This window comes from Chenopodium album, chromosome 4 (genome assembly GCF_948465745.1).
Source record: "Chenopodium album chromosome 4, dcCheAlbu1.1, whole genome shotgun sequence".
NCBI classification, from domain to species: domain Eukaryota; kingdom Viridiplantae; phylum Streptophyta; class Magnoliopsida; order Caryophyllales; family Amaranthaceae; genus Chenopodium; species Chenopodium album.
The window spans coordinates 46419639-46429957 of NC_137837.1; the positions used below are offsets into that span (position 1 = coordinate 46419639).

At 36.7% G+C, this 10319-nt stretch overlaps 1 non-coding gene across 1 annotated transcript; it reads right to left on the reverse strand.

Annotated features, from left to right (window-relative positions):
- Window positions 1-9165: 9165 nt before the first annotated feature.
- Window positions 9166-9272, reverse strand: LOC145629627 (small nucleolar RNA R71). The gene has a single exon (XR_014111789.1). It is a non-coding gene; the product is annotated as a small nucleolar RNA R71 (small nucleolar RNA).
- Between the last annotated feature and the right edge of the window lie 1047 nt (window positions 9273-10319).

A 10319-nucleotide genomic window follows, 5' to 3' on the forward strand; every position in this document is an offset into this window, starting at 1 on the left:
AACTTAATCTTGAATCTTAACGTATGATTCCTAAGACCGAGACCGAACCACCTAGGGAGGACAAAGACATCTTTTCGGGGTGGTATTTTTCCTTTTTCTAAGATAGTTTCCTTATTTTTACTTTTGGGTTTAGGGATTCATTTGCCTACTTGCTAACCCTTTGAGCCTTTTTCCCTTCTTTTCAAGCCACATCTCTAGATCTCGAGCCTTTTGTTTCATTTTCGTTTCCATTCTTGGTTTTTGTGAAGCAATTGTTCATTATTGTTGGAGTTTGTGGTGGAGGAGTTTGGATATTTGGTTCTCTTAAAAGAAAGTTTGTGTTGTGTATATTTTGTGAATAATGGCAAGTGAATAAATGAAAAAGCCGTCCAAAGTGAAAAACAAATTAAAGACAAGGCAAGTGCAAATTTGAAAAAGCCGTCCAAAATTAAAAGAGGCGAGGACAAAGAACTAATAATGAAATACCAAAAACAAAAAAAAAATGTGAAAATTGCAAAAATATTTTTTTGTGAGTATTCTTCCTTTTTTAGCATTGAGGACAATGCTCCATTTAAGCTTGGGGGGGAAGCGTTCTCACGCTTTTTGTGTATATGTTTGTGATCTTAGCTTTGAATAAGCTTGGGGGTGTTGGTATTTTTGTTTGGTGATTACTTGGTTATGGTGTAAAGAAATGCGCAATCTTTGCTTCACAATTTAGGTTAACCACCAAATTTTAAATTTAGCCTACCTTAACCCTTTTTGCCTTACGTTGCAACCTTTGGGAAGACCTTTTGACCTAGGGGTTGAGTGATTCATCGGTGGAGGGAATCATGGGTTATAGCCTAAGGAAAGAGGATGCGAAGTCAAGATGTCGAGTAAGCAAAAATTTTGATCTTTTTCCGGTTCCTTCGTGGAATCTATGAGACGCTCACTAAGGGGAGATATGAGATTAGTAGGGGGAACGCGGTAAGATCGTTTGGGATGAAAATGGAGTGTGACAACTAGTTCCTATGCTTAGCATATTTATGTTTCAATCAACCTTAGATATCTTATAACGTGCATAGCATTACTTTCTTCCGAAAGGTTGTTATTCATTTGAACTATAGTCACTTTGTAAAGTCCATTTCACAACGAATTTTATCTTCATTTTTATTTTGTTTTTCTTTATTTGCTCTTTATTCTTGTATTTTGCCTCATTTTTCCTTCTTTTGTTTGTTTAATAAGAGTTATAGGTTATCTCTAGGAAACCTTTACGAGAGCATCACTCGTCCTCTAGAGCGATCTAGGGGTTTAAATGGCTTGTCTTTTGTTGCTAAAATTGACCGTGATTCCTACGAAAGCAAGTTAGTGTATATTCTCACCTCTTTCTTTTTCTTTTCTTATTTTGAATAAGCCTTTCTTTTTCCTTTTTAGCCTTTCTAGCTTGGGGGAATTTGATGAGTGTCATTTATGGCACTCATAGGGTAGTCTTTTAGGATGATTTCATCTTCCTTTTTATGCTTTCTTATCTTATTTTTGGTCGTTTTTCCTTTAATCCCTTTCTTTCTTTCTTTCCTTGTGTTTTTCGTGTTTTCTTCGTGTTTGCCTTTTATTTGGTTCTTTTTCCCTTTTATTCCTTTTCGTTGTTTATTTTTGTAGGTATCTAGGATTTGTCTTTGCAAGGGAATCAAGTTGGGCTATAATGACAAAGCAAGGAGGAAATAATCGGCTTGGAGAGGGCTTAGAGAGGGCATGGAGAGGGCATCAAGCCCTGCCAGCCTGCCGCGGGCGCGGTTATAAAGGCCGCGGGCGAGGGCTCATTTGCACAAAAGTGGCAGATTTCGACCTGGAACTCTCCGCGATCTGGCCGCGGGCTTGCCGCGGGCGCAGGAAGATTGGAGAGCCCTTTCGTACCAGAGAGACCGCGGCCCTCTGATCATCCTTTGGGTGCAGGGGATTCGCCACGCTTATGTCGCGTGCGCGGGTGCTTTTGCCGCGGGCGCGGGTTTTGCCCAAGAAGCCCGCAGAATTTTTAATGGGTTCCGTACCCATTTTTTCGCGGGCGCAGGGTTTATTGGAGAGGGCGCGGGAATCCCGTTTTTCTTCTTTGCCTATAAATACACTTGTAATTCCTTTTTGAACTTAACTTTTAGATAATTTTCAATTAGCTTAATTCTAGAGAGAGAAATTAGAGAGAAGTTCTTGGATTTAGATTTGTATTCAACATTGGATCATTTGTGCTTGGATTTCTTCATTTTCAATCATTAATGTTAGTAAGATTTTCTTCTTCTAGTTCATCACTTACTTGATTGATTTAGTTTCATCTTTAATTGTTAGAATTGCTTGGATTTGAATTGGATATTGTAGTTGATATTGCTTTCTCTTGACTTTAATTTAGAATGATGATCAATGCTAATTCTAGTGATTTGTTCTTGAGTTACACCATGATTAGTGAGTAGATTAGTTGCTAAGGAGAAGGGGAAGCATGCTTGATTGATAATTTGTGCTAGTTGATGATCTTTGATTGATTGAATTGTTGTTGCACTTAAATTGGTTGACATAGTTTTGCATGTGATTAATTAGATTAGGAATGAGCAACCTATAAGATTAATCTAGATTGCATTGCATTTCTTAATGACATGATCCATCAATTTGAGAATTGCTTTAATTGATTGAGTTCAATTGTGAATTTCCTTGATTAGCCACTCATAGTGACCCCTAGTTTGGCCTCTAGGAGATAGCTCTTGAACTCTCTTGATTGCAACTATTGTTTGTCCTTTGCAATGCTTGAATCAAACGAAGAAATTGTCGATTAGCACGGTTATTGAATTAGCATGTGGAACCAATATCCCTAACATTTAGCTTATTGAATTACTTGATTAGTCTAGTTTTGCTATCATAACACCAACCATTTTCTCACTTCAATCTCCGAAATAGCTTGATTTAGGCTAAAGAGAACACCAACTAACTCCTTTGGGTTCGACCCTATACTTACCTATACTCGTTTTAGGTTGGTTTAGGATTTTATAAATAGTATTTGATTTTGGGATAAGCAATTAACGACTAGTTTATTCCTCTATAACAAGTACCTCCGGGTTTGATTCAAACATTTAGGGATGATACAAGGGTAAGTGTGTTTTTGGCACATTTAGACAATTTAAGAAACCTTAACCTTATGGTTGTTAGTATATAGAAACTTAGGTTTGATGGAGTGTTAGAATAATTTATATAACTATTCTAATCACTTCCCAAAATATGGTCTTATTTCAAAATAAAAGTTAAGATGAGACCTATATTTTTAATTTGAAGCCCCCAAGCGTAGACTTTAGATAGCTTTTGGAATTCATGTATACATATGCTAGGGGATGTTTCTAATGTTTATTTAAGGCCCCAAGATTTTTATTTTTGATTTGCGGAATATTGCATATGTTTATCATAAATTGTTTAATCAAGTAACATAATTAATTATCTTGGTCAAATAATAGGAAGTTGTATTCTTCCCTTTGTCGTTTAAAGTTATTAAGATGGTTCGTAATAAGATTTGCATGACATTGATTTTGCTGCATAAATAGCGTGTTCAAATCTGTAAATAGAGAGAAGTGGGGATGTCCTGGCTTTTTTAAGCCCCCAATTTGAGTCAAAGAGCGAAAAAATTATACTATTTTCGAGTATTTTAGTTTCCCAATGGGAGGGATCATCCCGACTTACCCCCCAAAAAAGAAATGAACAAAAAATAAGGATTTTTATTAAAAGGAAGGGGAATCCAACATTTCCATAGAAGAATTAAGAAAGAAAATTAGACATGTTTTCGAAAAGCAAGGATTATTGACTTAATATTTGAATCATCGCGATGACTTGGGAGTTAGGTATACGTGTGATAGCGATAAGATCATTTTTTTATGTAGCGATCATGTTCAATCAATTGCTCATGATTAGTGAGAACACCAATGCTCAAGAGTTGTAAAAGACATCTAAAGTTGACGTCAAGGTTGTCGATATATCAAATCAATTTATTGTATTAACTCTTTTCTTTATAGGCAATGTATATAGAACCTGAATTACTTTGGTAATAAATATTCCTATTATTAAAATAAAATAAGATTATTGTTTTTTTTAAGTAATAATCACCTCATTTTTCTTTGGGAAAAGATTGGAAAACATCGAATTTAGTTTGATTCGATTGCTTTACTAACATGATGTAATCAAGCCAATGGCTATCAAATCATCAAAATCATTTGAATTTTTTTTATATGATCTTGTAATCATAACTCAACACTTTATGCATTTTATGTATGCGCATGGCTACTCAATAGTAGATCCATATGTGCAAAGGCCTAAGATTGGTCATATTTTCATGGAATGATGATTTTGGTATATGGTTGTGGTCTACCTCAAGGAGGGCCTTTTATAGGTTGTGTGGCTAGGCTTGGGGTTATGAAGAATGATAGGCTCAAGTATACTCCCAAAATCCCTAACTTTTGGTGCTTCTCAAATTTAAACCTTCCTGCTTTGTGTGGCAACTTCCTACATCAGGTGCCTTTTCCTTGTCATCTCTTTTTTCTCTCTCTCTCTCTCTGTTTTTTTTTTTGACAAGTTTTATTTTGGGTTTAGAACGAGTTTTTCTTTTGCATTTGATCTTTCCTTTTGGGTTTGGACTAACTTTGTGTCCCCCTCTTATGTTTCAGTCCCCCAATTTCCTATTTGTATCTTTGCACCATTTCCATCGAGAGGTATGGAATAATGTAGGTTGAATAACTAAGGCTCAATTGACGAGGCTCAAAAGGGCTGCCAAAAAGATGGATTTTCTCTAAGGTAAAGAACATGGGATTATATTTGTGGAGTTTCAAGTTGCCTCATGTGTTGGTGAAATCATCATATCCTTTCTTTGTGGGCCTAAGATAGATGGATTTTCTCTAAGGTAAAGAACATGGGATCATATTTGTGGAGTTTCAAGTTGCCTCCTGTGTTGGTGAAATCATCATATCCTTTCGTTGTAGGCCAAAGATGGACCTCTTTTCATTCAATACATCTTGTAAGCCAAAGCTCATCAAGATTCTTAAAGTGTTGAGTATGTATGCCTTTTGATATTACCTATTTGTATGTAATGTTTTATTTAATTCAAGTCAATAACAATAAAGACATTGAAAAGAGAACAAGATAGACGTACTTGAAAATATATTTTTTATTAATTAATTAATGAGAGTACAAAAAAGTAGATTCGACATACTGAATCTCTTAGTCTATCATAAAATAGAAACAAAGGAAAGAAACAAAACAAGACCTAGGGTGCTACATCTTGAATTCTTGATAACTTCTTGAGATTGCGTCTTCGAGCTTTGTCCGTATCCGACGTAGGTGAAATCCTCTCTAAAAATCAAGTCCATATATATGATTTATGGTTTCATTTATCAAGTCCCTTTCAATTAATGTTCCCACAGTATAGACTTTTTGAAATGTGTCTAAACCAAGGTATTGTAAATGGCATATGGTGTAGACATATTGTCTATGAACTTTGGGACAAGTTCGTGATCCGGAGGTCTTTGTGTCCTCGATTGTCACAGATGATGGAGGAGTAGTTCCCATCACAGTATTTTTTGAAACCTTGGAGCTCTCCCCTACACTCTTCTTCTTCACCCAAACATTGTTTTTCAATTTGGGGATTGGGGCCTTTGCAGCCTATTTCCCTTTCCCTTTGACGATTGGAGCTTTATGCGAGTATTTGGTGAATATTATTTGATTTTCACACCCTGTTGTGCGGGTTTGCAGGGAGCTTTCCTTTTTGTTTCCTTCGAACGAGCCTTAGGGGATGAGAAGTCTAATTTTCTTCTCACTCCTTTGTTTTGGCCACTAGGAGGAGTAGTAGTGGTTGAATGCGTCAAAGGCTTACGTGGATTACGAGCGGTGGCGGCTTGAAGTTGAGATCGAGCCTTGTTTAATTTGCCCTTATCCGTCGCATTCATCCAAGCTTTGTAAAAGGAAGATAATACAATACTCGTTGTAGGACTTTGTACTACCCACCTAAGAAGGCTTGACCAATATTCTATCCAACATGTAATTCTTTTGGGTTTAAAAATCACATCTTTGGGGCATTACAATCTTGTGTGGGAATGATTTGTTTCATCCCATATTGTCTCATTACCCTACAAGGAAAAATATAAGTGGTACTAGATAGGCCTAGATGCCTAATATAAAGGCAATTGAAACTATTTCCCACCATACTACTTATGTTCTTATAAGTGACTTTTATGTCACTTTTTGGGTGTTTATTGAGTCGCTTTTCCGGCTTATTTCAATAATTAAGCTCATTTTGTCCTTAATTTCTATTATTTTGTTTATTCTCGTCTTTTATCTTTTTATTTGAGTATTTTTGTAGTTTTTAGTTTAATTTAGATTAACTTAGTTTTATTAATTCCTAGTTTCTCTCTTTTCATTTATTTTTCTTTTAGTTTCTAGTTTGTTTTCTTTAATTTATACTATTTCATTTAATTTTATTATTTATTTAGTTTTAGCATTTTATTTAACTTTATTGATCTTATTTTATTTTACTTTATTTATCTTATTTTATTTTATTTTATTTTATTTTATCTTTTAAAAATCCCCTCGTGTTGTTTTTGGTTGTAGGTGTTTTCGGGTCCGTGGTCGATCGGGTTTAAGGTCCGAGGTTCGAGGCACAAAATTGAACCAAGCTCCACCACTGCTTTCCTCCAACAACACCAACACCAACTACCACAGCAGCCACCCAAACCCACCATCAATCCACACCCAGCCACACCCAATTCACCACCTCACTAACACTCCCATTCTGCCAGCAGCAGCACAACCCAGCCACACCTCCCATTTTGCCACCAAAACCGCCAGCAATTATCACCTTTAATTCGAGCCCCGCAGCAATTCTATTCACCTTCAATCTACCACCAAAAACCACCCCGCAACAATTACTCACGCGCAAACCCCCGCAACACCAATTAAACCACCAACACCACCTATCAGCCCACCACAACCGCACCAGCACTCCACTCCAACTAAGACCACCGTCATCCACCAAAACAACAACAACAATTGCAGCCGCAATTCGACCAACACCCAAACTCACAGAGCAGCTACTCGCGGCCGCGCAGGCCTGTGAGAAAGCGCACAAATTGGAGTCCAAAATTGAGTTGAGGCAATAGCTTTGCGCGACTTGCTGTGCGACTTCTGTGCGGGCGCGCAATTGTGGGTCAATCACGAGCTTTTCACATGATTTTAATGAAAATTGGACGGCCGCGATTTAGTTTTGCTTGATGAAGATTTTCGATGAAGGGTGAAGATGCATGCAGCTTCTGAGTAATGGAATGGAAGATGAGAATCAGAGCAACCACGAGAAAGGGGAGTTTGGGGGTCTGATGATTCGTGGGTTTGGGTTATAATTTTAGGGGTTTTGGGGTTTTCTTTTTTCTTTTCATTTTCTTTTATTTTATTTTCCTGTAGTTTTGCTTTTATTGGTTTTTAGTTTAGGTTTTTTAATTGTTTTATTTAGTTTAATTTCTATTTTATTTTCTTATATTTTATTTTCTTAGCTTATATTTTAAATACCCCTTTGGGGTTATTTTCTAAAGATTTTTAATCAACATTTTTATTTTAGATAGATTAAAATTAGTTTAGGAGAGATTCTCTCTCTTAGGGTTAGATTAGATAATTTTTCGGGAGAGAAAATAGATTATGGCTCAATTTTCTTCCAAGATTCAATTTTGCTCAAGTTTAAGTTTCAATCAAGCAAGAATTCAAGTTTTCATCTTTCATTAATCCTTTCTTTAGTAATCTCTTCTCCTTTCCTTTAGTTTTATTTATTTCTTTTATTGTTGTTTATTGTTGTTAATCTTATTAGTTCATCTAGTTGTTATTGATTTCATGAATTTTAATTATGTTCTGTTTTGAGTTTCTTGAGTTTATTTCTAGTTTTGATATTGTGTTTAATCTCCCTTCTCTAGGCTAAACGTTTGGCTAGGGGAAGGGGGTGGAAGATATGATTTGATAGTGGATGAATGATGATGGTTGGATTGAACTTATGCTATATATATTGATGAAAGACATGATTTTTATTAGCTTGGGATTATTGTTGCACTCTATTTATGTTATCTTGTTTAAATGCATGAAAGTGATTTGAACTAGATTAGGATCACCTCTATTTTAATGATTGCATGAGAATGAGTTATTAAAGTGGAATTTTTATGGATTCTGCTTCTTTATTCTCTTGATTTGATTGTAACTAATAGGATGCTTGAGAATGATCCTTATTAGTGTAGACCTCTTTCATTGATTTTCCTAGACTATTGCATGAGAATGAGTTGTTTTGGTTTAATCTTGTGTTCTTTGGCATATGTTTCATGATAATCACCATTATTCTCCTCTTTCTAATCATATTGGATACCTCCGTATCCCTAGCGTCATTTTCTATTGATTTTTATTATCATCTTCTTGTTTATTTGTAGTTTTAGTATTCTTACTCAACAAAACAAACAAAAACAATCCCCCTTTCACTCTTACATTAGTGATATTTGATGTTGAATTAGCGTGCTTCCCTAGTGGTTCGACCCTTTACTTGCCACTAACTAATTTAGTGTAGGTTTAGGTATTATAAATAATTAATTTGGTTAGGGTAGAAGCTTAACGACCTATCTAACCCGCGATCAAATTTTGGCACCGTTGCCGGGGAGGCGGCTTGTTTAACATTTATTTTTGCTATTGTTTGAGTCATTTTATTTGCTTTCCTTTCTTTCTTTTTGCTTGCTTAATCCTACTTGTCATTGCTAATCGTGTGCTTAGCTTTGTTGTATTCAAAGAGACATATGGCAAGACAAGAGGATGACCTTCTTTTTAGGGAGTTTGGAAACCCGGAAATCTATGAGCTCACGTGTGGTATACTTCTCTCCACCACCGAGACTAATTTCACAATCCATCCACAATATGCTAAGATGGTGCAAATTGAGCAATTTTTTCGGAGGCGTAAGTGAAGACCCCATTTAGCATTTGGACCGATTCCTTGAGTTGTGTGCAATGATGCAAACAAATGAAGTGAGCCAAGATTACATTTGTATGCATCTCTTTCGGCAATCTCTCACCGGAAGAGCAAAGAAATTGCTCAAGCTTTTAAAGCCCAACTCTCTCACCACATGGAAGGAAGTTGCAAAGGCCTTTCTCAAGAGATTCATTTCCGATGAGCAAACCGCAAAGATGAGGAGGAAGATAGCTTCCTTTGAGCAAGAACCGGATGAAACTCTTGGGGAAGTATAGGAAAGGTGTAAGGATTTGATTAGAGCATGTCCTCATCATGAATTCAACCGTAATTTTCTTATGAGACTCTTCTATGATGGCTTGGAGCCAATGTCAAGGACCAATCTAGATGCTGGTGCCGGTGGACAATTGATTAAGATCCCTCAAAGCCAAGTTGAAGCTACAATTGAAGAAGTGGCTACTAGCTATTCTTGGGGAGGCCAAAGAAGGTCCCAAGGGAAGCAAAGGGATCTTTATTAGTTGGAGAAAGTCGGCCATCTTAAGCATATAGTTGAGCTCTTGAATGAAGGTCTTTCCAAGTTGAACTCAAGTGTTGGTTTGTGTTCAAAACCTTCACAAATCATTGATTTCTCAAGTGCTCGTTGTGGTGGGACGGATCATGATGCATCCTATTGTAGAGAGTTCAATCTCGAGCATGGTGAAGTTTTGACTTTGAGGGAAAAAAAGTTTGTAACCCAAGCTCAATCCCAACAACTTCAACAACCTCCGAGGCAAGAAAACTCCTACCCCCAAGATGGTCCTCTCTTCAATCCACCAACAAAACTTTCCCACCTTTCCAACCAAGTATAGAACTCTCAAGATCAAAATAATGACCTATGTCCTCAAGCGTATGAAGAAAAATCCCCACCCGACCACAGACAAACCCAAATTCTTCAACAACGTCAACTTATCACTCCACAATTCCAAGAAATCAAATCTTACAAGAAGTTGTTGATTCCCAACTAGCAAAACTTCTTCTCTCCATTTAACCACAAAACTCCCTTTACAATCATCTACTAACCCTTCACATACTTATCAACCCGAAACTTGCAAGGAGGACAAGGTTGTAGATGATGTGGTTGAGAAGAAGGTTCAAGAACAAAATGAGGAGCCATTTGATTTTAGTGAACCAAACAAGTTTGAAGGCCCGGTTCCTTTTCCTTGTAGGCTAGTTGAGAATGTCGTTTTGAACAGCCCTATGGCGGGGAGCGTATGTAGAGTTAATGTGGTCGATGATGTGATGGCTAATGAGAGCTTACCTCCACGTGATGATAAGGTGACAATGAGGTATGATGACTTCCTTGAAGTTCCCGCTTGGTTTGAAGGCTCTC